The sequence below is a fragment of the Neopsephotus bourkii genome, unplaced genomic scaffold (assembly GCF_033783945.1).
Source record: "Neopsephotus bourkii isolate Nb327-2 ecotype Australia unplaced genomic scaffold, CSIRO-AGI_Nbou_v1 NB_1820, whole genome shotgun sequence".
Lineage (NCBI taxonomy): Eukaryota > Metazoa > Chordata > Aves > Psittaciformes > Psittacidae > Neopsephotus > Neopsephotus bourkii.
The window spans coordinates 5,605,333-5,633,280 of record NW_026902293.1 but is presented as its reverse complement, the minus strand read 5'-3'; the positions used below and the strand labels follow the sequence as shown (position 1 = coordinate 5,633,280).

General features: G+C 40.0%; 1 long non-coding RNA gene across 2 annotated transcripts; it reads left to right on the top strand.

Moving 5' to 3' along the window:
* Positions 1-27,948, top strand: LOC133206692 (uncharacterized). Of its 2 annotated transcripts, none has more exons than XR_009723838.1 (3): positions 1-97; positions 2,246-2,300; positions 26,744-27,948. It is a non-coding gene; the product is annotated as an uncharacterized LOC133206692 (long non-coding RNA). The 2 variants fall into 2 exon arrangements; XR_009723837.1 differs by lacking the exon at positions 26,744-27,948 and adding an exon at positions 19,369-21,394.

Genomic DNA, 27,948 nt, shown 5'->3' with positions numbered 1-27,948 from the left:
CAGGGTCAAACTGCAGTGTTGAGGCATGGAAGGGCCCAGGCATGCACTGACGTGGAAGAATAGCGCAGGCAACGGCACGGCAGCTTGTGGCGTTATGGTATGTAGCCCATACAACAGCAGAGAGGCAGATTGTCTGGCTTGAGCAGAGCCTCTTCTGCTGAGGTGCGCTACCACTGGCTCACTGAAGTGGGGACCTGTAGTCTGGGCCCACTCCCCTGTTCACCCCATTACTCGCCACTGTGGCCACAGTCCAGATGGACACTGCGTTCCGCATGCTGGAGATGAGGCTTTGTTCCCGCTGTCAGTGCTGTGGAGCCCATTTTTCTGAGGAAGCAGCTTTCGGATATTTGGGGTTGTGCCAGGCCCTGATAATCCAGAAAATCCTGAATTTAAGTGTGTTCCTTAAAAATAGTGCTCCCTATGCCTTTCTGTCCAAAGCTCCACATGCTGCCCTAGGAGTAATGGCACCTTGTTTGGCAGAGGTTTTTGTAGGTTCATGTGTGGCTTTTGTTTTAAAATGTATTAATTTATTATAATGTAAAATCATCTGCCTGGGGGATGTAGGATGTTGTTGGACTACAACCAAGTATTGGCTTGTAGCCTTCTAAACCAGAGTGCTAAGAAATAAATCCTAAATAGAAATGGATGAATGGTTTATGTTGAAAATATATTCAACAGACATTAGCCTTCTTTTCTAGGGGTTTTCCTCAAAAAGGTTGATGACTTCTAGATTTGTTCAGCACATGGAATACTGTATGCTGATACTAAAACCAGCAAAAGTTGTTTGCTTAATTGCAAATTATTTGAAATGGTCTTCCTCTCTTTGGGCCCTCCATGGTCTTCTAATTACATTGCATTATTCCTTCTCTCTGATTAGATGAGTGAAAAATTCAGAAACAAAAAAGACATTAATTACAACTAGTTTTCTTTAAATGTTATCTTATTGCCAGTATTATTATATATAAAGAACAGACCAAAGAATGTGAGTAGGGAAAACACACTGAAAATCCATTGTAAAATTATTAACTTGAGTATAATACAAGCAGTACATTCTTTTCCTTCTGAATGATTTTGAAATGCACTTCTTACACCTTGAAGCAATTCCTGTACATTTTATTTCTTATTCTACTAATCTATTAACACTGATTTCCTAAGGTCTTACAAAAACTAGCTATAAAGATTCCCCTAAGGTTAAGATTTAAAGATGCATAATGTTTCAACAGGCAATGCATTATTCTGGAGTAAGATTGTGATATGAGCTGTGATAGTTATTTCCTCTCATATGTTCATTAACAGAATTTGTCAGACTTTTTAGCATGTTTGGTGAATTATAGTGACACTTTTTTTTGGTTCAGTTGCTGCCGAATGAAGTGTAGGTGTGTATAACGTTATATTACTGATGATTAATTTGCACATTTGTAACATCTGCAGATCAATGAGGAGAGAGTACCATTGTGCTACCCCCTTTACAAACACAAAAACTGATTTTTGACATCACAGAGTTTATAGTACTGCAGCACTTCTGCAATTGGTGGTATTTAAGGCAGCTTGCTGCGTCCACTGGCACTTCATTGACCTTAAAAGAGATCCTTATGGGAATGGCAGTCTTCTCATATTCTGCCAGTTATAAAGTTGGGAGAAAAAGACAGAGGGAAGAGACATAATGTGCAAACAAGATTGATGGACACAAATTAACCCAAGCCAGCCCTGTGCAATATGACGTATTCAAATCTACATTTGATGTTTTTCACATTGACTCATCCTTTTTCAAACTGAAACTAGGGTAGGATGGTGTGAAGGATTAGTTAAAAGAATTCACTTTGACCGTAATTGAATTATAGAACGATCATATTCATGGTTACAGGAGTACCTTGTTTTCAATTGGAAGCTATTAGACGGAATTCACAATTAAGGCTTTGGAAAGATAACCACAGAGTACTGGGTTGAAAGTTCTGATATTGTCTCAAAAAAATTAGAGATTTGACAAAGAACAGCATTACTCTCTTCTTATCAGTACTCAATATGCTTGGGGAAAAGCTTCTGTCTAAATCCAGAAATCTGCCATGCTGTGCTCCTGTAATTTCATCTTTACAATTAGTTTTAACAGTGTCGGCAGAAGAATGCCAGTTGACAATTACTAAGCAGAGGGAGAGGACCCTATTTTTTACACAAACATTTTTATTTTTTCATTTCCTCACTTACCCACAGTATTTGTCTCTTTCCATCATCTGTTTTGTCTCTTCAGAAAGCCAGGCTGTAAGCTGTCTGTGGCAGGCACCCATTTTTCATTATTTGTGCAGGTAGGTACTCAAATATAAATAAATACCAAAAAAGGTCTTTTTCACTCCTCAGACAATAAAACATTTAGTATAAGTGATGATACTAATGCTTGAGTGTGAACATGTGTGATGGTGTTGGCTGGGATAAAGATAATTTTCTTCATAGGAGCTAGTATGAGTCTATGTTTTGGATTTGTGATGAAAACCGTGTTGATAATACAGGAATGTTTTCATTACTGCTGAGAAGTGCTTATACAGAGTCAAGGCCTTTTCTGCTCCTTATGTCACCCCAACAGCAAGTAGTGCGCAAGGAGCTGGGAAGGGACACAGGGGGACAGCTGACCCCAACTGACCCCAGGGATATCCCATACCATAAGGTGTCATGCTCAGTATATAAAGCTGGGGGAAGAAGAAGGAAAGGGAGGGGAGGACATTCATAATGACGTTTGTCTTCCCAAGTAACCATTAGTGTGTGGTGGAGCCCTGCTTTCTTGGAGATGGCTGAACACCTGCCTTCCCATGGGAAATGGTGACTGAATTACTTGTTTTGCTCCACTTGCATGCACAGCTTTTGCTTTACTTGTCTATATCTCAACCCACGATTTTCCTCACTTTTACCCTTCTGAATCTCTTCCCCATTCCACTGGAGGGAAGTGACATGTTACACTGAGGTTCCAGCTACCTCAGTGTAGAAACCTGTGAAGAAACTACTACAGACTTTATACATGCAAAACTTAAAATATCCCCCACCAAGCTCGCTGTTGTGGATTGTCTAGGAGGAAAAAACCCCACCACAAACAAATGAAAACCTCCCAAAAGAAGGGCTGTCATCATTAGTAACAATAATGGTAACAGCATAGTTACCTGCATGTTTGACTACCCTAGAAGGGATTTATAGCTTTATGTTTGACTACCTCAAAGATCTTTAAATTTAGGTTGGTAACCAAAAATATTTTGATTGTAAACTTGATCTTTTGAGATGCTATAAGAAGGCACTAAATTCATATAGTTAACGTAAATAAGTAAACCAGACAACTGTGTAAGAAAACTTAGGTAAAACAGATTTCAGAGATATTGAGATTACAGGCTGTTAACACTGTCTTAATCACTGTTAAAATCTGTAATCTCATTAACATTAAAGAACTGGAACCAAACCAGACACAACTGAAAAGTGATTCAAGAAAGATAACTTTTTACTATAGCCTCCAGTACTGCTGTGAAATATAAGACAGAACAAAGGAGAGCTAGAACATTTCAGAGGAGGTTGATGAAATGAAAGCTGTGATGAAATATCTCCTGCCCTCCTTTCCAGCACTTACAATTGAAGATTTTACATTTACTCCAAACTAATATTTGTTAAGAGTCTTCTGTCATGGGGGCCGTGGGGTGTATCCAAATGATGCATAACAATAGTAATGAAATCAGAGAAGACAGAATGGTACAGCTCATATTTTTCTCCATTGTTAAAACTCCTGTGCGTTTGGTCAATGATTTTTATATCAAATTTCTGGTTTAGTGCCTGGATGTTGTTTATGTCAAAATTTCATAGGAAGTTAGAAGCTCAGAATCAGCACTTTTCTGCTTCTGTTTTTGTCCAGTTTAGAATGAACTGGTGAGCTTATCTAGTTTGTATGCTTTAGTTATTGTTCTTTTTGCAGACAGAATTGTAAGATTTTTGATGAAGATAACATAATTAGGTGGGTTTAAACCTTTTTGTCACCCATGATACTTTCACAAGATTTTGAAGATTCAATATTTATAAAACAAAAAGGGGAAGCATTCTATCTGATGCAAACAGTCCTAATGCACAGACTCAGGAGAAACCCTAGATATGGCAATTCAGCATAAAGCAAAGCAATTATTTTTACTTTGTAACAGTCTGTGTATGTTACAAGCAGCATCTTGCAAAAAGTTAGGATGAGAAGGTGAGCAGATCCTCCTTTGTCAACACTATGCAGAAATAAACTCAAACTAAAGAATAAATTACAGATACATAAATGATATCTGTTTACAGCAAGAGATATGACATGGAAAACTCTCTCCAGGATGTGGGCTTTAAGTCTTTCAGTGCTGTGAAGTCAAGGTATGCTGGCCATGACTCAGGGCTAGAGCTGTTATGTTGGATAGAAAGAAATAATTTTGCCCTTGTTTCAGTTTCTGTGATTGGTCTAGTGTAGATCTAGTGTGTAGTTCTGTTTAGAGTGTGCTATGATAATGTAATCTAGAACATGCAAAGGGACGGATGATAGCTGACAATTGTCTCTGGAAGATACAGTTAGTATCTATCTGTAAATATATGCTTCTAAATGGGGAAAAACCCAACTGACCTGTGCACAGCAGCTAACTGATTTTCAAAGAAGAGGGAGAAGAGGCTTTCATGGGACAGCCCCAGATGGGACCTTTAATCAGTCATTCCAAGAATATTCTAGGTCTACAGTAGAAATGGTGGAAAAACTGCAAAGGTAATATAATCAGCAGGTAGAATGACAGGACTTCATGGGGAGGGTTAGCAAAACCTACTCTTGGATTTAAAAGAAGGATGGACACATGACTGTTCTGTAAAGAAAATGAGACTAGTAAGCAACACAGTATATGCAATCTCCTGCCTTAACAGCAGACTGAATATAGTCCTAAGCTTTTGTCTCTCTGAGTTGGTTATCAAAATAGCAGATGCTGCTAAATTTGCCTTTGTGATACTTTTTCAATAATGTTCAGTTTACAGCTATCTGAAGAATACATGGCTGCGTGTACAGGGGAACAAAACCAGGGCTCTTGCTCTTTCCTGAGACACACAATGACTCATCCTTCAATAGATGCAAAAGGAAAACCAGATTCCCAACATCAGGTGGTTTGGTCCAGTGAACGCACAGTGGTAAGCTCTTACAACTCCAAAACTATATGACACCTGAGGTTTGGTGCAGCTTTGCTCTAAATCAGGGAGGTAATAACCGCTCTCACTCATAGCACCAGGGTGCCTATGCAGTTTCTGTTGCACTGTGGCCCATAGGAAGGCTGATGTTATCCTTTCTTCCTTGAGTCTGTCTGGACTATGTATCACTGCTTCTGAGTCAGTTGCGGCTTCTGAAGTTGTGGATGTTGTCCTTTTTGCACAAGCAGTGGAAAGCTTATGTTCATTAATCTGACACTGCTGGGTTCAGTCTCTGTAGCTGGGGTGCCATTATACCACAACTGTATCTTCCAGTAGGACAGATGGGCAATATCAACAATAGCTCTTTGAAAACAATTAAGAAGCATTTTTGATCAGAGGCCAGTGTGCCCACCATCATGGTAAAGTAGTCGGTCTGTCTTGGGTGAAGATGGAAAAAATAATTCCTGAACAGAATGGTTCCTGTATTTGGATGTATTAAAAGCAAATCATGCATTTTTGAAAACTGGAAGTGGGCACTATTCAGGCAGTGCTCTCCCATTTTCACATGCCATGTGGACTCCGGTATAAAAAAAAGAAAGAAAAAAATAATAATGCATATGTGTGGTAATAATCTGCACATGACTGGTTGCTGTAATGTGCACTGCTGTACTGCCAGCAGGGAAGTGAGTGATTGCCTCTCGCCTACACAATGGACGCTGCCTTTGCCTCACATGGTTTTTCAGCAGGAGAGCAAACAAGAGGGGGGGAAATAAGGAATGAAAAGCATTGCCTGACCCCACTGCATCACAACCCTTGTGGCTTGATTAAGTAGTCAATAAGAAGGTTTTTTTGCTTTTAAAAATTTTGTGGGTGGGCTACTGTGCCCAGGGAACTTGCTGAGCAAGAGATGGAAAGCAACTACCTGCCTTTTCCTTTGACCTCTGTGTCTTTTAGCCTGGGTGGAGAGACATATGCCATGGGAGCTGTGTTCACTGGGAAAGTTTTCACTTGTTTTGCTAGTCTGGTGGCTCATCCGGAGCAGTTTGATATTCAAATGAATCTGTCAGGAACAAGAGTATGGTGCTTCAGTTCTTGCTCGGGCCTGATGACATTGATTTGTGAGCATACTGCTTGACTACGGGATGTGTGACAGATAAATTTTATCAAAATTAAGGCACAATTAAACATTTCATCTTCCTAATTACTGGCTGTAGATTCAGCCTGATGACCATGTGCTGTAAGAAATCAGCGACCATTACACATTTTAATGGAGCACAGCTGTCTTACAGCTTGGTAATATTTGCACAGTGCCACAGAACTGTAATTTATGATAAAAAGAAAAAATGTGTATTGGCTCTTTTTTGCCAAAATAGATTAAGGATTCATATACTTTAATGAGATTTGGACCTAGCCTTGGATTATCGTTATAAATGATTTATGTGCATGTTGGTGGACTCCTGTAGTTTTGAGTTGATTTGTGTTTTGGTCGACCGATATGTAATTCAGTATTTCCTTGTGTGCCAGTATTTGCATTCTTTCCCCCGTTCCATTTCAGTTCTATTTTTCCTCCATAACTTAGAGAGAAGGGCAAGTCGGAATGTTAAGAAAGCATTGAGACATATTTTCCAGGAGCCTCCCTCGCAGCAATGCCCACTCCCAAAATCCACCCCTTGCATCCTGGCTCCACATCCTGAGCACAGAGAGGGCAGGATAGAGGGAAAGGGGGAGAGGTGGGTTGCACCAAACTGGATCAGGGTCAGTTCTGCAGCCTGGAAAGCAGGGAACAGGGGAACAGATTCTACCTGAACCCCTGATCATGCAGAGACCTGCTCTAACATTGCTCTGTCTCAAGGCAGAGTATCAAAAAATCTTCCTCCTGCCTGTTTAAATCATGACTTGACTTACAAAAGGGTGCTTGTTTCCCCATTTGATATTTTTCCTGTTCCAGTCAGTTTTTTCCAGAAAATGTGCTGCTGCTCTAAAGGAAAAAAAAAAAAACAAAAAACCCAAATGCCACCAACATACATAAACAAGTTATCATTTTCGGAACCACCAAAAACCACTTCTCCATTATTTCCTTCAGTAGTTTCACAGAATAATTAGTGTGTGGAGTAGGGGAAATGATGACAATAAAAGTAAGTGTTTCATATATATACTTATATACATACATATATATGCGTATATATGCATACACAAACACAACGGCTGTGTTTGTATTTGTGCATGCTTTATTTTTACATTAAACTTAGAGAATCACATTTGCACTAAGTTTAACTGCCTATATTTGCAAGGAGTCACACTGAAGTCCAGTGTTTGCCCCATATGTTGCGAAACCCTGAGACCCATATGTGCAGATGAAAAGAGAAACTAAATTATAATTTTCATAATAAAAAAAAAAAAGTCCTGTCCAAGTTTGATTTACTTCAGTGTTCATATGCTGGAATGTTTCATACTGTACCAGGTTGCATATGCTTGCACACTAATTCTCAATTGCCGTATGCAGTTTGTGACAACCATCTGCTAAGACCTCCCTTAGAGTTCTTTCTCCCACTCAGCCCAGCTGAAATAAAAATATGGACAGAAACACTTTCTGCAGGGAGATTAAAAAGTTAATAGGGGACTTGGAGTTAGACTGTGTATCTGATTCGAGTTCAATTGCTCCTACAACTTATGCCCTCCTTATAAAACATTCCTGAGAGTTAAACATTAAATATAATGGAGAAGTGTAAAATAAAGCCATACTTCCTTTGACAGACTTGACTGGGCCAGAAAGGTAATGAAATATGTATGCACAGTGCACATGTGTTAGCTAGCTCTCACTAACAGTTCTAAACCAGCAGCTTAGACTAACTGTGTATAGCACCTTATCACATTAAAGCACCCTAAAGCAGGAGGGGGGTGAGTGGTGAGAAAAAGAGGGTGTGAGAGAGTAGGGGGCTGAAAATGTGCTTTCAGTTTCCTCACCACAGAAGTAATCCCATTTCAGCCAATCTCGTCAGAAACTCTTGAGTATCAGGCCTTGGCTGCTCTTGTTTAAGCTCAAGGGACAAGCCAGCAACCAGAGCATCTGAAAACCAGGTGAAGGAAATGGGTAGATGAGGAAGTGATGAGCAATGGTAGAGGAGGGAGCCGTGGGATAAGGAAGTGAAGATAAACTCTTACCTTCCAATACCTGATCATCTCCAGTTTTACATTTCACCTTATCATGCAGTAACAGGTTAAATTCCCCACCACAAGTAGTTTTTAGTACTCATGGAAATATGAGAGAGAGAAGGAGCTCAAAACTACAAGTAGTCAGACCCCTGCTCCCAATCAGGACTGCCTGTGCCAAAGCCATAGAGTGCTGGTGGCAGTGTTGACAACTCAGTGTTTAGCTAATCTGTTCTTTAAAACCTTTTGATACAATAAAGTTGGTCCAATCAGATTTTTCCTAAAATCAAATCTATTTCAATTTCTATCATGTAAAGCCTCAAGCTTCTTGCTGGAGTATCTGCTGTCATGGAAAAAGGTGGTGTTAGGTTTCTCTAGTGCTGCTCCTGTGCACATTTGTTGAGGTCCTGGTAGCGGAGTGGAGCAGAAGTAAAGATGACTTCAGGTGTCTTTTACATGCCAATATGATGTTCATCTAATCCATAACAGAATGATGTTTTTGCCCCATGTTTGGTTTTTGAGAGGAGACTAGTGAGAGAAGAATGAAGAGTTATATGTTTTGAGGTAGAAATTATGGGTCTTAGCCTGCATTTCTGTGATGACTTTATTTCAGTCGGTTTTCTGTGTAAGTGTGAGTGAAAAATCAAGGCCAGTGATGAAGCCTAACTGCTCAGAATTAAAAGGAGGAAAAGGGAAAAGAGGAATAATTTTAGATCTGTTGAAAACAGCATAGCTGGAATTCATGTTTTGTTATTTTGTTAAAGACAACACATCAGTTTATTTGGCAAACACAGTATTACTTGGTCAGATTGTCTCAGGTGATAACCTTGGATTTTAAGGGCTCAATAAGTCATAAGGAATTTTTGTCCTAGAAATTGTAAGGCTGCACACATGTAAACCTTGAAGCTGAAACAGGTTTGAACTATTTTAAGAGCTTTTGAAAGGCTGGTATATTAAGTTATATATCAGTCTGTCCCCATTGGTTATTATCTTAACAGCTGCTCTAAGTGTAGCCTATCAGCTCTAGATATAGGAATAACAGTAAATAGTGCATTATGATATTCCAGATGGCACACTTAAAATAAATTGAAATATCCATATATTTGAGAGTTTTCTACAACACTACTATTATGTCATCATTTTTTGTAGGTAGTGTAACAACTACTTACCCCTACAGCATTAAAAATTTTGAGAACATAAATGAGTGGAGAACTGACAACAATCAAATATTCAGCAAGACCTTTTGGCCTCAGAAAATGTTTCAGCATTTGATGCAGGAGTGTATTAGAGGAAGGAATTTACCAGGGATGAGATCTGTTTGCTCTTCTTTCTGCTCATGCCAGCTTTTGGAAATATCTATAAGGCCATGGAATCATGAACCATCTACTGCTGACTAGTAGAATGTGGTGTCTTGAGGGGTGTCTGCTCTATAAGGGGAATAACTACATTAAATGGAATTAGAGAGAAGGGCAGCTCTAGTGACTCAGCATTCATGATGGGGAAAACACACTGAATTCAACTGAAGATCACATGGCCTTCCCATCACAGAGCAAACCCAATTTTTCCTCTGCTGTAAAACTAGCTGCCCTAGGGCACGGTAGCTTGCTTTTGAGGGACTGGGGCTTGATGTGAGGTGGTATAATTCAATAGCTGTTCTAAGAGACTGGTCTACTGAGCCCTGGATATGATACCTGTACTAATTACCATGTGGATTAGTGTTGCACTAACAGCCACATTAAAGCCTCTGCAAATCCACTTTTTTTAACCCCACTTGCATTACTTAGGATACTGATGCTCTCACCTCATTGCACAGACAGGGGGGTTAGCTTCTGGCCTTACTGTAGTTGCTCCAGGGGCCCAGTAGCTCAGCAACTTCAGAAACACAGAAGGCAAGTTATGATGCCCCTTTGTGCATGTGTGTTTGATAACTGGGGCATTGAACAGGTCAACTCAACCTTGACATAAAAATATAAAAATATATCCCAACATATATCCTACAGAAAAATGAGGAAGATAGTACAAATGCCAGAACGTAGTGTAACTGTGATGGTGCTAAGCTGCACAAGGAGCCTCGTCTATCACTAGTGATCTTGCAAGCAGTTGACTTGGCTTTACAACACTAGGTTCTTTGGAAGATGCTTGGGAGAGACATTCATCAGGCTCAGGAAATACTGCTTTTATTGTGTTCACATACACATCACTTGATGTCTAATTTAGTTTTTCTCATCTGTTTGAAAGCTGTTTCCTGCACTGGAATAGTTGTGTTAATTATACTCATGCTTACCAGGCTCGTTGCAAGGGATATGGGTCAGCTCAGATCTCTGCTGAAAACAAGGTAACATGGAAGTGGCTTATGCAGAATCACAGAATAATTTACTGGCTCCTTCAGAGCACTGCTGGTTAGCATCAGGCATCTGTTCTGTTACTGCATCTCGACAGGGGCACAGGGATCTTCACTCAGTGGTGAAAAACTTTTTAACCAAGAGTGCACATGCCCACCTGATCATGGCCACATCATTCTTAGTGTCATTTTTAGGAAACAATTCACTTTCCAGCAACTTTTCTGGATGAAGTTGCCTACAAAATTAGCTTTCTTTTGTAGGTGGGAAAAAAACCCTCAAAAATCTCCACCTCCACAAGGTCAGCTGGGGAGCCCAAACTCACTCTTAAATGATTAGTTCGTATTTTCTAGCTATTAGACTATGCTACACCCAGCTTTATTTCTAGAGAATGCAATATTTATTTATAAGATGTCATGCTTAAGAAATAAAAACAAAATTAACACTGGAATTAATTATAAGACCTTCCTTACCATCCAGTTCTTGGACTCTCGATCCCTGACTTTGGGTGCAACCATACCAACCCTTGTAGTTTTCAATAAAATTTCCATTTATTGACACTAGTCTGAACTGCTGAAAGCAATTACCTGTACATAGCTCTGTATGAGCTGGGAAGAAGCACATTACAGGATGCCTATAGCCACATAACTCAGTATCAGTGGCAAGAGTCACTGTAGGAGCATCACGACAACTGAATGCTGAAAAACCTCTGGCAGATTAGTTCCTCATACTGGTAGGTGTTACTGTGACAATATATCAATCTTTTTAAAGTAATGCATTACCATTCACAGGTCTGTGGGCTGCTTTTATACTTCCATCATCATATCTGTGGCCTTCAAAATTACAGCTGATGGACCTTCTGTCAAGACCCAACTATTTAATCAATGTGACAGCATCCTACATTTTTTGAACCCCAGAGGCCTTGGAAAAGTTTAATGCAGCTTCCAGGTAAAGTTCAATCCACATGGCTGAGTCCCCTGAAGTATTTTGTGCAGAGAACTCCCTTCCCCCGCAATTTAGGAAACCCAATGTCCTTCTTATTTGAAGAAAGTGAAGAGTTAAGCTAGAAGGCCAGGTATTATTGCAATAGAAATATGTGGTTCTCTGCTCCCCACTAAGAAGGCGGGTGCAAGACCTATAGTTAACCCCCACACATTTGGAAGAAACAAGACTTTTGCCAACAATAATGAGATTCTCTCCATCACAATAACCTAATGTATGTTTATGATCATTTGTTGCCTAGAATACGAAAACTAGCATTTTTTGAGGAAAGGAAAAGGTGTGTTATTGTTTGACAGGTAGAACATTTTTATCCATAAATAAACATCCTGATGCTGACCTCAGTTACAATGTGCATGCATTGATATAACTCCATCAATGACCTGAACTTACTTAACACTTTTGTAACCAAATGGTGGTAGGGAAATAGGATTACTTGAAAAAGCCACTGTGGGTCTGTAAGCCTCTCTCCTTTCCCCAGGTATAGCATCTGACCTCAGAAAACACAATCCCTCTTTCTACATATCTTACTTTCCTAGGTAAAATTATTTCCTCTGTCTATGTGTAACACAAATGCATACACACAGGGTCAGAATGTGGTCCACAGTTCTTTTGTTTACAGCACTTGCCAATGAGTGCCAAAAACATGTAAAAGATATAAATGTTAGCCACATTATGATATGAATTTCCTTTAGAAGGGAATGTTTCAGAATTCTAATGGCTGCATTTTCTTTGTCTCTTTGAGTTTTACCTTTTACATGCAACATTATTAAATATAGTCATTATCTGACTTACATAATAATGCCTATAATTATAGCAGAAGCCAGTTCACTTATGGTGAAGTTAAAATGCTACATATGAGATATGTCAGTGTGATCTGTACAATACCAAAAATTTAAACAATGAAAAATAACATTATCAAACATGAAAATCCATTAATGTTAGTCATTAGATTTTAACTATGCTTTTAGGGCAGTTAATATGAAGAAGAGGAAGACACTTCAGCTGACCATGCCTAATGCTGCAAGCATGCAGCAGAATGAAATTCTTTATTTTCCCAGTACTCAATAAAGAGAACTGGAGCATTGCCTATTAAAATACAACACTTTTGATGAAAAGATTCCTTAGTTCCTAGTCCCTTACAATGTCTTCCATCCAGAAATAGTACTGCAGGTACTACATTGCATAAATAAGCTGACCTGTCAGGTTTTTGGCAATTTATGGGGCTGGTCAGCCTGTACATTCATGCAGTTTTTTTCTTGCAATGAGATGTAATGGCTTTTCAGCGCACCATAAGCACAGTTGTGACCACAGGCTCACTAGTGTCATTTTGTGTGCAGTAATGAAGCCTGACGAGTGGTCTCCTGCTTGCAGATAGCCGGCTGTTGTCCTAAAAATGCAAACCATTGCCTCGGGCCATGGAATCAGGAACAGGCAAAGGACAGTGGAACAGGCATGGCTCCCCACTGCTCACCCTCCCTTTAGCACACTGTACTTGGATGCAGTAGAATAGTCTTTACCCTTGTACATAAGGACACAATGAGAGAAAGTGATAAAAGCAATTGTATGAAGGCCATGTTGGAAATCAGGTTTTGTGAAGTTGCTGAGCTGACATTCGGGGAAAAAATTCCCATTGCCAATATGTTTTCCCCCATGCACAGTGAGGCCTTTGAGCAAAAATGCAGCTACTTCATTATCGCTTCCCTTCCTGTATTTTTTTTTAATCTGTATAAATATTTGTGCAGAAATGTGCATGCATGCTTATTTATATTTATTTATATTCTGAGAATATGTACTTACACCCACACTAGCACACATGCACACATGTATACATATATACAGAGAGACAGAGCTAGCAGGCACAGCAAATCACAGGAGCAAACCCCTCTGCTTTTTTTCCCCTCTCAGCTCATCAATATTCCACGGCCCAGGAAGGCCAGGCATGCACGGGGGTTCACACTTCCCACGGCACATCCCCCTCCTTGCTTCGACACCTGAGGGTCGCCAGAGAGCCACTCTGAGCTGGGTAGCACGGTGCTGGGAGATTACTTGATTTCCAGAGAAGCATGAAAAACAAGTCTACCCTTACCCAAACAGCAACTGCGTCTTGTCCTGGGAATGTGTGACATCATTTATTTAAGCCCCTTTCTGTATACCAGACACCACTGATCACCCTTGGTGCCCGTGGCAGCAGACTCTAAATCCTGAAACCTGAAGGGTGGCTTGTTCTTCAGGAGGGTAGGAAATGTGGTTTCCTTATACACACCCAGTGTTTTGTAAACAACTAGAGGCAAAGGATATTGGAGCAAAAGTTACAAATCTGTTTCAGTTATAACCTTGTTGTCATATTTCTTCTCACTGTTTCATAGCTCTCTGGGAGTTATCCTTCCCTCCAAAACTTTTCATGTGGTGGGAAGTGTCTTTGTAAAATGCCATATTAGAAGGAACGTATGGAGGCCAATGCTCTCATGCTTTTCTTGCTGAAACTTTTCCAATCTTCATCCTCAAAATATTTATCCCTTCATCTCATAGACCACAAAAAGCTGCAGTTTATTTGGTGTTTCTCATGCAGAGGTAAAGTTAAGTGGTGCATGAGGATGAGAAGAAGGAAGGCCGGAGGGAGGCAAGACAGGGGATTGTTTGCAGGCACTGCTCATCTGCTGCTCTTTTGTCTTAGAAGTGAGACCCTGGGCCTCAGATATAAAACCTAGACTACGTGTTTTTATATCACTTCACTTCTGAAGTAAGAGGAAATATCTGGTGAAGTATTAGGTCTAAAGCAACCTAACACAGCACAATCAAGCAGTTCATCACATTATGTGGCACTAAAATGGCAAAATCAAAAGCAGTAGCTTCTATTGTAACAGTCAGTCAGTAACGCGGTTTGTAAGAAACACATTGCATCTGTCTTTATTTCTTAAATGTGTAGCTTAATATTGATATTTTTGAAATGTTAAACATAAATCAGAAAACACCGAATGTACAGTGTTTCCTTGGGAACCTTTTTCTTTTTTTTTTTTTTTCCATTTCTGAAATTTTTATAATACAAACTCTGCAAAGTTAAGGTAGCATTACCCCAGTCTTTGGGTATATATAATACAAAATGCTTGAACTTCTGGGACAGCAGCTATTTCTATGGATACAGTATGTTGAACAGACATGGAACAAAGAAAACCAAAACAGTTGGTTCTCTGCTGTCAAGGAAACAAGCTGCTCTTTCTGCTTAAATATCTCTTACCAAAACTAGGAGGAAAAAATCCTCCAGAACTCGAGATTGCACTTAAAAAGAAAAAAAATCTGACCTACAGACACTGGAATAAACGTATTTTCAGATATTTCAGTAGGGGGTATTGTTATGTTTGGCGTAGGTAAATAAACAGAACCCCCTGAAAGCCTCTAAGGCTAAGGTTATTCTTAAAGGTAAATATTATTATTATTATTTTTAAATAGTAGGAGTCCAGAAAGAAAATAAGAAAACATTCTGCAGGGTTCTGGTTTTTGTGCTGTACTTGCTTAGATCACATTTGCTTATTCGTGCTCCTGTCTCCCCTCTGTTCCTTTTTTTTTAAATATATATACCTATTCAAGCCGTTAGGAACTTTGTGGTTTAAAATAACGAAAACTAAACCTCATATTTGTTCAAACCCAGAAAATTTCAATGGGTATTTTTCTGTCAGAAGTATTAAAAGGTGTACTGAATAAAACTACTTCATTTGATGAACAGGAAAAATGAAGATTCATGTATGCGTTCTATATGACACGTCCAATATACAAACGAAATAGAAGACAACAGCTACTCAGAAACATGGTTAAGGTGATATGAGAGAAAGGGGTTACAGGAAAAGGTGAAATTACTCATAACACTTAAAATCTTGGCGTCACCTCCTGGTGAGTGACATTCTGGTTCTGGTTGGAATAAGCTTCATCTTGAGCTCCTGCACAACTCTCAGCAAAGCACCACACTAGGAAATAGGTCTCTTCTAAGACAGAAAAGTATCCTAGGAAAAAGGTCTGAGACATATCACATGAGCTCACAGCATTTCTAGATGTATAAGTACACTGAAAATGCCCAGCTAGCTTTGAAACAAGTTCACAGACACGAATCCTTGCGTGTTCACAACACCATTTCTAATTTGAATGAGGGAACACAAATGAGGTTGAAGGTAAATGATCTGTTGAGTCAAAATTGGCTTTGTTTATGAACCACACAGACTTTCTCTGGCAGGTTCCGTAACACCACATGCAGGCTTATATGTATGATGCCTGGATTCTAAGTGTCCTCCCACCAGTGGGTACTCTCCATGACACATGTTCTTATCTCCCAGTAACAGAAAATCAGTACTTCAGCCTTCTGTGAGCAGGACTCAGGGTAAACCCTATCACTGTACTCTTCTTGAGGGCTAAGAGCTGCAAAGGAACCTGGGTGTGTAAAGCAATCTTGTGTCCAGAGATAGCATCTGCCTTGGAAGGAAGTTACAGAGAAGTTCAGTGTATTTGTCCCATTGCATTTAAGTGGTTAAGGTTGATTTTGAAGACAATCATAATGAAGATCCCTGAGCCTTATGAAAAGTGGCCAGAAGTGAGTCTTTTGCCTGGGTATTCTTGCCTGCTATGTTAGCTTCGTCTTGTAGGCAAGGTATTAAGCTAGAATTAGTTTTTAGAGTGTTTGTCTTGAGAAAAGGCTGTAAACATTTTAAAAACACAACCCTTCAGGAACAAGAAACTGATAGATTCAAAAGGCATACTCCGAAATGTTGTTAAAGATGCTACACACAACCCCACTAAAATAAGAATTACTACTGAAGACCTAGTACTCATCCATAATTAACTTCACAGTGTCTTCTTCACAAGTGCATGGATTATAAAATGCTGTATAGTAACCTTCTTATATTTGAATTTTTTGGCTTTTCTTGCTTTGTTTAGACACTATTGTAGCAGAAAAGAGGAGTGGGTTTGGGGGGGAGGGCTAGTTTGTACACTTGTGAATATTTGAGCTGTGTTTAATCATCCTCATGTGTGAAATCCTTTATTAAAAAAAAATCAGTTTATCTGATACTTACTGCTCTTTAGTACAGCACAGCTTGGTAGCACTAGGTACGTCTTGTTGAAAGTATGTCCATAAATATGTCCCTTGCAGCACAGAACAGCTTGTTAACTTGGCAATCCTCAGCAATTTGCTTTGAAAAGTTTGCCTCAGTTTTGATAGTCCAAATGTAGGGCAAAAAACTCTGAGTAACTTTTTTAGCTAATTTTACCAATTGACACTTTCCTCCCAGTTTTAACTGCCTGTTTACTAGAACAGAGAGCACAGTGTTTTTTCAACCTCATTCAATAAGCTTTTTTCTTGGCAAGGTTTTACTATTTTCAGTGAGCTGGAGCTACCGATTTTCTGTTTTCCTAATGTATAATCTAAAAATCCATTATCTTCAGAAAGTATTTATTCTACAGTCTTAGATATATATATATATAAAGCTGGTGCCAGTATTATATAGGGATGATATTACTACAAATTTGCAATGCTGTCAATCTAAAAAGAATTACAAAAGTGGGCAAATGCTATCTGTCCCTATGTCACAGGCAGAATAAGTGGGGCAGAGAGAGAGCAAGTAAATTGACCAGTACCCAAAGGCTACAAAGGATCAGCAGCCTTGAGAGAAGAACAGATTTTTGCATGGCTGGTGCTGTCGCGAATTTCCGCACTCCTTTGTTTCAGTAACACTTTTGGCTAGCTTTGATGGATATCCTTTGTAATAGGAGAATGCAAGTAGGATGCCTATGCTACTTCTATACCAAATACATTAGGCTGGCTTATGGGAGAAACCCTGAAGTGAAAACTCTTGAGTTTATGTTCTAATTTAGTCACATGAAGACTGTGATTGGAGGTACTTCAAAGTGGGTTACGATGGTTAACTAAGTGAAAGATAATATCCCTTTGCCATTACTGTCTAGTAGGTCTCATTACTCCTCTGGGCATGCTCCTTAGAATAAATTAAAAGGATCCACTGAGAACCATTTTGCTTTGGGTTTCTTTTTTAATGATTGCCAAAAGCCATTTGCTAGAATAGTACAGAATGTTTACAGATGCCTTAGGAAGAAAACAGCAGAATGTGGAACTAATTGTGTTTATTCAAGATAATTATGAAACACAAATGACCATTACTTACAACAAGTCCCCTGACAGCTAGAGTTTGACTCATGGGGCCAGGATCAAACTCAGAAAGGAAAGGCCTTAATGTTAAGTTATACTGTCCATATGGACACCATGTATCAGCACTAACTCTTGCAGTTATTGCTCTCGCCCAGTGCTCTTCCACCCAACTTGTGTTCAGTACAGAATAAGCACAGCTGCTAACTGAAGAGGAAAGGCAGGTGGAAATGATGAGTACTTCAGAAGGAAGATCTTGTTGGGGTGAGAAGCTCTAAGAAATGCAACCACAGACTCTTCTGGCATTTGAAGTAGAAGTTCTGTCATAGGAAAACAAACTAGCTTTGCTGCACCCGTAATGGCGTTTAACCTCATCAAAGGATAGGACACATAAAGCAAATTTAAAGACATGACTATTCATTCCACTGTAAAGAACGATGATAGTACTCACTGCATCTGTGTTCATCCAAAAATGGTTTGTCAAGCCATCCCTATATAGACATGTAAAACTGGTTATACATACGTCTTTCTTGCATAAGAGAAAAAGTGGAATGCAGTGTAGAAATTGCAAAAAAGTAGGTGGAGAAGAAAAATTGTGGAAAATTTAATAGTAAGAAAGTTTTAATAAAATGGATGCTAGATGAAGGGAGCTAAATATAAACTGATACCCTGTTTTTTGTTTTGTTTTGTTTTGTTTTGTTTTTTTTTAATGAGACACTGACTTATTTTTTGGTATTATGTATTTAGGTTTTCTCTAATAATACTCAAATGGTCAATATTGTCATTACAGTTTAATTTCATTTACTTCATTCTTACTGCTGCTGTAGTTAAATTGTTTCTGCTTTGGACAAAAAATGAGATATTTAGACTACCAAAAAATTTATTAACATGTGGTTCTCATACAGAGAGGTCATTTATATTTTTAACAGTGTGAAAACATGATGCAGGCTGTACTGCTTTTGTTGATTTTATTTTCTGGCAACATACACAAAATCCAAAGCTCAGCAATGTCCAAAGGAAAAAACAGCAAGTTCTTTATTGACTCTGGATCTTGTTTTCCCATATGGATGAGAACACACCTTGGTAAAATCCTGGCCAGTTGTTACTTAACATACCATGAATGTAACTTATGTTGAATGCTATAAATCAGCATTCAGTGTAGATTTCAAAATTCCAGGGAAAAGGATGGGAGTTAGAACTAGCACACTAATACAGAATTGTTGATGAGGGTTGAAAGCCACCAGCAAATAAATTGTGACTGAAAAATGCCAGCAGCTCAAGGGGACTAGAAGTGGTCTCAGCACACAGGTTGGATCTTAGCAGTCTGGCTCCCTATTAAGTTCCCGTGTTTCAGTCTTGGTGCTTTTTCCTGGGAAAGAAAATCTCCACTTAGCTCAGTGTTTAATATGGCCAGAAGAAATTAGACCAAGATCTGAAATTAATTGTTAAAAATTTTACAGATGGTTTACCACACCTCCTGTGGCTGTTCAATTTCTGAAGTAAGTAATAGTAAGTGCACTCATATTCAGTAATGAACCCCTCATTGTCATTGTTTTTCCTTGCCCTTTTCTTTACCCTCTTCTCAAGGTACTGCCAAGACCGCAGGCTGTTTCTAGAACCCCCAGGTATGTGCTGAGGCCAGGCAGGAGGGACTCACCATGAACAGGAGTCAATTCCCTGGGGGAGAAAAAGAATTTTGAAGGAAAAAAAAAGGAGTGCCAACCAAGACCTTGCCCATCGTGGGGAGCAGGCACAGGCACTCGTCAGCTGTTTGTGGGCATGGCTGTGAGAGAGAGCAGCAGGAGAGCTAGCCCCAGCAGCAAAGTCCATGTGCTGCTGGTGTCCAGGGAAGTGCCCCGGCAAGGTCCCCTCCACCTTCCACTGGGCTCACAGCAGAACCAGAGACTTCTGTCTGTGTGAATGAGTTCACATTTTTTCAGGTGGACTGAAGTGATTCATGGCCCTGGGGGGAATTTGGTGACTATTTTCTTGTCTTTTAAAGGAAAAAGGGAATTAGAAGAATTCATATTTTCTTATGGTAAGATTTCTGCTTTGAATTTTTTCATCTAATGAGTGATATAGCTATAAGAAGGCAAACTGATTTTTAAAGGACTCAGAAGAAACTCAGAATGAAATTTAACATATAACTGTGTCAAGTAAAAAACTTTGATAGGGTTTGAAAAATTTTCCATGGGTTTTCATTTAATAGCTTTAAATAATGTTTTTACTTAGACCCAGATCTTCCTTTTCTCACTGATTTTTTGGTTCAGCCAGTTTACACTGGAGGGTCAGTCCTTCCTGGTGACAACTCTTTTCACTGAATGCTACAAAGACCAGTCTGTGCTGAGTTCACCAGATCCCCAAACCATGTTTTTAGCCAGAAGGAAGCCTTACCTCTGCCCTATGAGTACGCCTTTTTCTATCACTACAAGTATAGGCTGAAGGGATATGTGAGGAAAAGAAGGTGGAGAAGCAGAAGGCAAATGGTATCCTGGGATGAGCAGTTTATACTAGTGAGAGCTCCTTGGATCTCTTGTCCAGTGCATGTGGGCAAGGAAAAGGGTGGGAATTAATTTAACAGGAGCTACAAAATAATAACAATAAAAAATCAACAGTAAAGCTCTCCAAAATCTCCTGATCTCTTAGGAAAGTAAACCCACAGCCTAGTGAGCTTTATCTCTAAATGCACATTTGAGTAGCCTGACTTCTCAGAGATGGCTGTAAACAGCTTTTAGTGATGACATTTAAATGGGAAGAACTGGAGGGAAAAGGGCCTTTGCTTGCCTTCCCTTCCTTGATTGTCATACCTCATAAAGGGTTAATGAACCACCGGCCAGCTGCCATGCCCCTGTAAGCACCCTGCTCTCCTCTTGGCCGCCAGCTGATCCCCTCACCAAGCCACCAAGGTGAGAGTTCACACACAGAGGTGGATGAGGTTAAAGATAATAAGAGTCTAAACATCCACAGGGAGTTCAGCTCATGTACAAAGTCATAATTACATAAGCCATTACCATTGCCCGGGTGAAAAGAAATCACTGCAAGCAGGGGCAGAAAACATTTGCAAAGACAGGCTTAAGAAGCAAGGATGGAAAATATCAGCCTTTCTCCAGTGGATGCACTGTAGCTTTAGCAAGGCTATAAAATGAGAATTGTTTGGTTATTCAAGTAGAAACCTGTTAAATGGATAACCTTGTTGCAACAATTTCCAATTTTTTTAGCAGGTCTTTTCTTTCAACAGGTATTGATGCAAGCAGCCTCTGCTATTTTTATCAAATGCATTTTAGAACCACAGAAAATGCCACTGAGGATTTAAACCCGGAGTAAGCTACCGACGCAGTGTTTGTAGTACACTGCTTGCTGCTTTCACAAGTTGGACAAACCTCATACATTATGGGCCAAATTATGCCCTTGGATGAGTATGCCTGATTCCCACTGCTGTCAATGTGGCTGTCATAGAAATCTGTGGGAGACCAGCTTGCGCATCCAAAGAGGAATCTAGCCTAAAATCTATTGTGCTCATATTCCTTGTTACTTAGATATTTCTCATGTCTGCCTAACTCTCTTTTTTGTCAAGATAAAATAAACACATTTAAAGATATTCTTAGGAAAAAAATAGATAAAAGACCTCTAGTGCTACATTGTTTTGTTTGTGTGTCTGACTGTAATTAATGGATGTTCTTTACCCAAGGTTTCCTTGTAAAATCCCATATAGATGGGTTTATAGAAATCTAATGTTTCTGTAGCCTTTTGAGTTTTGGACAGGCCTGGCTGATATCCCCTAAAAAGTGAGAATACATGGTGATTTCACCCCAAATTTTACTCTGCCAATTCTCAGCTGCATACCAGTGCTGCCCTCCTGAGAAAATACCTAAAACGAGCCATTCAGGAAGCATTCTGCAGCCTCCATGATGCAGGATCATCTCCCTTCTTCACTCAGGTGTCTGGGACTAAAGGATGGAAATAATTTGCAAATATAAATTACAAATATAAATTACAAGGAAAAGGCAGTTTTGGGGTGGGTAGCCCACATGAAACTCATACCTCGTGGATTGCCCATGGGTACTATTGTGCTATTGTGAGGCTGCATGGATGACACCAGGAAGGATAGAGCTAAGTGACAGCTCCTCTGGAGGTATTCCCACTGGTCCCTCTGAACGTCTCAGGGTGTCCCAGATACCTCTGTGAAACGGTTATCAAGCTCTAGATTTACTCCTCTTCGCACAGTTGCTTTGAATTTATTTTATTCCTAGGCAGCTAGTTGGAGTGGTAAATTTTTACATGCATTCAACATTGTCATAGTCATATCTTGCCTGAGGGCATATTGATCCTTGTTACCATATTGACTTGATGCTTCTACATCTGTCAGCAATAGGTCTACACTTTTTTTTTTCTACAAAGATTGCACATTTTCCTTCCCCTGCCCCAAATCTCCTTCCAAAGTCTCCTTTTATTAAGGTTAAGCACTTCTTTCTTTTTTTTTAAAACGCATCTTTTTAAATGATGTGCCCGTGTTTTCTCAGGTAAAGGTTGTGTAATTATTGTGGTTTAAACTAGCAACAAAGACAACAATCAAGCACCACACAGCTACTTGCTCATTCCCCTCAAAGTGGGTTGGAGGAGAGAATTAGCAGGGTAAAAGTGAGAAAACTCATGGGTTGAGAGATAGACAGTTTAATAGGTAAAGCAAAAGCTGTGCACACAAGCAAAACAAAACAAGGAATTCATTCAACCTTACCCATCAGAAGGCAGGTATTCAGCCATCCCCAGGAAAGCAGGGCTCCAACACACATAATGGTTACTTGGAAGACAAAACCATCACTTCAACATCCCTCTTTCCTTCTTCTTTCCCAGCTTTCTATGCTGAGCATGGAATCATATGGTATGGAATATCCCTCTAGTCAGCTGGGGTCAGCTGTGCTGTCTATGTACCCTCCCAATTCCTTGTGCACCCCCAGCCCACTTGCTGATGGGGTGGTATGAGGAACAGAAAATGCCTTGGCTTTATGTAAGTACTGCTCAGCAGGAATTTAAGCATCCCTGTGTTATTGGCATTGTTTTCAGCACAAATCCAAAACATCAGACCCATGATAGCTCCCATGAAGAAAGTTAACTTTATCTCAGTCAAAATCAGCATTTTCTCCACCCCTTATTCCATACCATTTATGTTGTGCTCAGGTCCCACACTAATACATCACGATTAAACACCACACTTCTTCCCATCTTTTGATAGAATACACAGATATCATTCCCCTAGTCTATGGACCACTCCCATAAAATGTCTGCAAAATGTTCAGAAATATCCACAAAATGCCCACTGAGTGCAGCCATCACTGACCTGACCTGACCTGGTTTTGGTACCCCGTAACTCCACGCAGCACACTTCCTCTACTGTTGTGAGTGACCACGGTAACAGATGGAGCCCAAGGTCATGGATTAAATGTACTCAGTGTATTTTCTCCAGTGTGGACTTATTCTTGGGCTGCAATCCCTTCAGAGGTATACCTACTATGGCACAGATATCACCAAGGCCAACAATGCTTTGAGAGGTACCTGCTCCGGCATGGGCTAATTCATGGCCAAAGACACTTCAGGGTGTCCTGTTCCCACATGGGCTCATCCACAAGCCATAGTCACTTTGACTTGGGTTCAGCAGTACAGCAGCACAGCAGCACAGCAGCACAGGAGCAGTAGCGATGGCCTGGCCATCTGCCTGCCCAGGAAAACCACTTTTTTTTTGTAACATTGCTGATATCAGAATGTTCCCAGGCACAGCAGAGTGAGATGATAAGAACTACAGCAGTACAGCAAGCAGCAAAAGCAAAAAACAGCCACTAAGAAGTACTAGATTCTAACATACAGTAAGGCAAGCAAGTCTTATGACAAACACAGGAGCCTGTCAGTTAAAAGCTAAACAGCAGTAACAGCTATAAATTTAATCTAGCACATTCCAGTCAATTCTGTTACCTTGAACCCCTTGAGCCCTATGCTGGGTGCCAAAAGGGACTGTCATGGTTTAACGGGCAACTAAGCACCACTCAGCCACTTGCTCACCCCCCTCAAGTGAGATGGGGAAGAGAATCAGAATGGTAACAGTGAGGAAACTTGTGAATTGAGACAAAGACAACCAGCTTAATACGTAAAGCAAAAACCATAAAACAAAAAAAGTGAAATGAAGAATTCATTCACCACTTCTCATGGGGAGGCAGGTGTTCTGCCATCTCCAGGAAATCAGGGCTCCATCACATCTAACCCTAACCCTTTCCTTTTTCTTCCCCCAACCTCTTAGGCTGAGCATGGAGTCATGCAGTGTGGAATATCCCTCTAGTCGGCTCAAGTCAGCTGTCCTGGCCATGTCTCCTCCCAGCTCCTCATGCACCCACTAGTCGCTGGTGGGGTGTGTGAGAAGCAGAAAAAACATTGACTCTGTATAAGCACTGCTCAGCAATAATGAAATCATTCCTCTATTATCAACACTGTTTTCAGCACAAATATAAATTGTAGACCCATACTAGCTCCTATGAAGAAAATTAACTTTATCCCAGCCAAAACCAACACAACAGTCTTTAACAAAAAGAAAGGGTTGAAAATGAATTGGCAGCAGAACTTCCTTTCTAAATTATAAATACACAGAAAGCATGTTTTGTATCTCCAGAGTGAAAGAAACAAAGCAAAGGGAAAGTTACCTGTTCATTTATAATTAAATCACTGAAGAATAGGAGAGCAGCAACAAATTGGTCCTTGGCAACAGATATGCTTGCAACAGGAGAATGGCCACTGCAATTTCTTATTTTCGCTCATGTTCTCCATGCAATTTCAAATATAAAGGTCACTAGCCAAAGACAGATGCTAAAGTGGGTCCAAAATAGTTTTTGCTTAACTTCTAGCATTTACTTAACTGATTACTAGTTACAAATCTGACACACAGCAGACATAACAGTGCTCTCAAGGAGATTAAAGGATTAGTCACTCACTAGCTTAATCAGATTAATCAGAGATTTTGAACACAATATATAATTCTATCCACAGAGGGAATACATGATAGCCACATGGTAGCCTAATTTGGGAAGGGATACTAGGGATGGGCAGATCCAGACAAAAGAGGGAAATAAAACTGCTAGTTATCACAAGGATTTTTCTATGTACTGCACTTGTAATACTGCTTCGAGACCTTATATTTTCTGATGGAATTACAAATTCACACAATATAACACCAACATCAGATAGTAGCCTACACAAAGCTATAAGACAACTAACATAATGTCCTGATATAAGCTTGGCATACAATAAATATATGTGTGTGTTTTTCCTTAATTTCATATTTGAAATTGTGTATTTAATTTGCAGGGAGAAGTTATTTCTTTTTTCTTTGGATGTCACAGCATCCGGGGTATGAAACATAAACCGTAGAGAAGGACTGTGTAAAATATTAAAAGCTTTGTGACAAAATCAGAAGATGGTATTTGATACCATAAATTATTCTAAAGTAGAAAAAAACAAATCTATTGCTGTTTGTGAGAGCTGTCAAAGCATTTAAACCTGGTTTTACCTGTGGAGAAATCTAGCATTTTTAAATAAAACATATGCTTCTCTTCCACATAGTTTGAATAAAGGGAAAAGTAGGGTGGAATCTCAGCTCATTGAAACTGAAGTTTTCCTGTAGTAGAGGTACTTAACAACTGTAGTATTTCTATGAACAATTAGTGAAGGAAATAATAGACAACATTCATTAATATGAGCCCTGTTTTTACACGTAAAGAAAGAGAGCAAGGAAAAGCAGCATAACCAAGCTATCTTAATCCATCACCCCCTTCTTAATGAAACCCCAGAATGTTCTTTATTCATGATTTTTTTTTTCCATTTTCACATTTTTTTACTTCCATTTCTGGGATAGTGACCACAACAAGTTTCCTTAGCATTTCCTAAGGTGTCTGTCTGGTGTCTGAATCGTATTCCCTGAATTCCAGTCTTCAGAAAAGAAGCACTTTTGAGAAAGAAACAAAAAAATTAATCTCCATGTGCTTCAGGAAAGACACCGTAGCTGGAAGTAGGCCAGGTTTTCACTCTGAAGAATGCTCTGTGCTTGGCAAAGCCCAGAAATGTGTGTCTGCAATGGCTCTTCTGCTAAGATTTTGAGATTTAATAATTACAGTTCTTTAAAGGAGGAACTGCAGCCTAGTGGGAACATAGCAGCTAACAAGGAAAACCCGTGTTACCAGCAATTAAGTGTTTGTTATGCAGAAACTGTAAAAAGAAATCTGAACTCTCAGAGAGAAACACTCAAACTGTGCAATCTGGCAGCCTGCACTAAGGGTCACACGTGCGGTACACGCATTAAATGAGTCGAGGTGAGCGTCTCTGCTACGTGCAGGCTGCCGATGCTCCTTCAGCAAAGAGCAATTCTAGGACCGCTCTTTGCGGAGAGGATTCAACAAACTTATTTACAGGGGTCCACTGAAAGACTCAGCATTTGCCATCACCTCTCCGGTGGCTTCCCTGTTCCCTTACCCATCCTGCCCCAGACCCAATGTGGTTCCCTGCGGCCAGTTCCTCTTCCTCCAGCCCTGGCAGTCAGATTTCAGCCATGCAACCCGTGGTAACCAGCATCCCATCACTGCTCTCCGATAGGAGAAACACAGACACAGACACAAAGCTGCCTTTGGAAAAACAGCAATCACACGCTCAGGCTTTGCTGTAAAGAAAGAACGTGCTGAATTAAAAATGTGCCAAGAACAACCAGGATGGCATTGCTTTATTTTCACAAAGAAGTCTCTCCTAATTGCACATTAACTGTCTTTTCGCAAGCAAACTTGTTTCCACCTAACGCTGTCAGTCGCAGGAGTATGTGTGTGTGTGTGTGTATGTGTGTGTGTGTTGGGGACGGCGGGGGGAGCTGCTTTGTGGCAGTGTCTGTACGTCTCATGCCTGCGCTGATGGAATTATTGTTTATTTTTTTAATTTTCAGAGGTAGGTTGATGACAGCTGAAGAAGACTGTATTTGCTGAAGAGCAGCATGATGGTAGAGAGGAGCGGAGCTCCTGAGGGAGATCTAATGGTGCCTCTCCTTCCTGCACAGAGATAAAGACTTATAATAAGCGTGTATGTTCACCATCTGGCTCTGTGCATGTGGTCCTTATGGAGGCGAAAGCAGCACAATCTGTAAATGATCAGGAGCCATCGCACTCTCTCCAGAGAATCCACGATGCAATCAAGGTGACAGATGGCATGGCCGCTGCTGTGGCCTCATGGAGAAGATCAAAATCACCTTCAATAAACTCTGACTGAAATGGGCATGAGCACCTCAAAAAAGTCAGTTTGTCAGTCAAACTGCGACAGCAAGCTGCATTGGGGAAACATAGCGGCCAGCTCTCTGTTTTCAATCGTTTCCGTCTGACTGAGCCTGAACTATGATCTTTCTCAAATTGTCCTTTCTGTTTAGCTGAAGCAGGCCAGCAAATTGCCAGATTCATAGCTTTATTGAAGGAAATTGAAAACATGATGTCCTCAATTCAAGGGACAAACAGCTGGCAGGTGCTTGGACACCCAAGCACATAAAATGGACCCCTAGTCTTTTGGACAAGTTTGTCCAACTTTGGTCAGAATAAACATAAATATATTATAAAAGAGCTATAATAAAATTCCAATTTAGGCAGGGTTTATCAGGCATTAGCTGACAGTGATTATATGACTGCAAATGAACCTTGCACCATGTATTAAATGCTGGGTTTTCCCATTTATGCTAAATATTCCACATCTAATGCTAATTATAGTGATTTTTGTTACCCTGTTTTCAGATGAATATCTTAGTATAGCCTTTTTGCCTCAGCTGCTTATCAAGTACAGGCACTAAGGACCCAATCCTGCAAGGCTCCCAACACCCTTCCCTGACAAAATGGCTCAGTACCTTATAGGATCTTCTTTCTGGAGCGAGACCCTCCAGATCACTCACTGTGTGCTGGCAACCTGGCCCCTCCACCTACACCTACACCACCAGCAGCCCCAGATGCCAAATTTCTACCATTGTGCAGGCAGGAGGTACCTACCAGGTGTTTTCTCTTATTTGTGCAAGTGTTTAAGCAACCAAGGGGATAGGTGAGCTTCCCTGAATGCCATGGTGAAGAAATACATTCATTCCTTTTTCTTTCCTATATCTTTCTATTTGTAATTCTT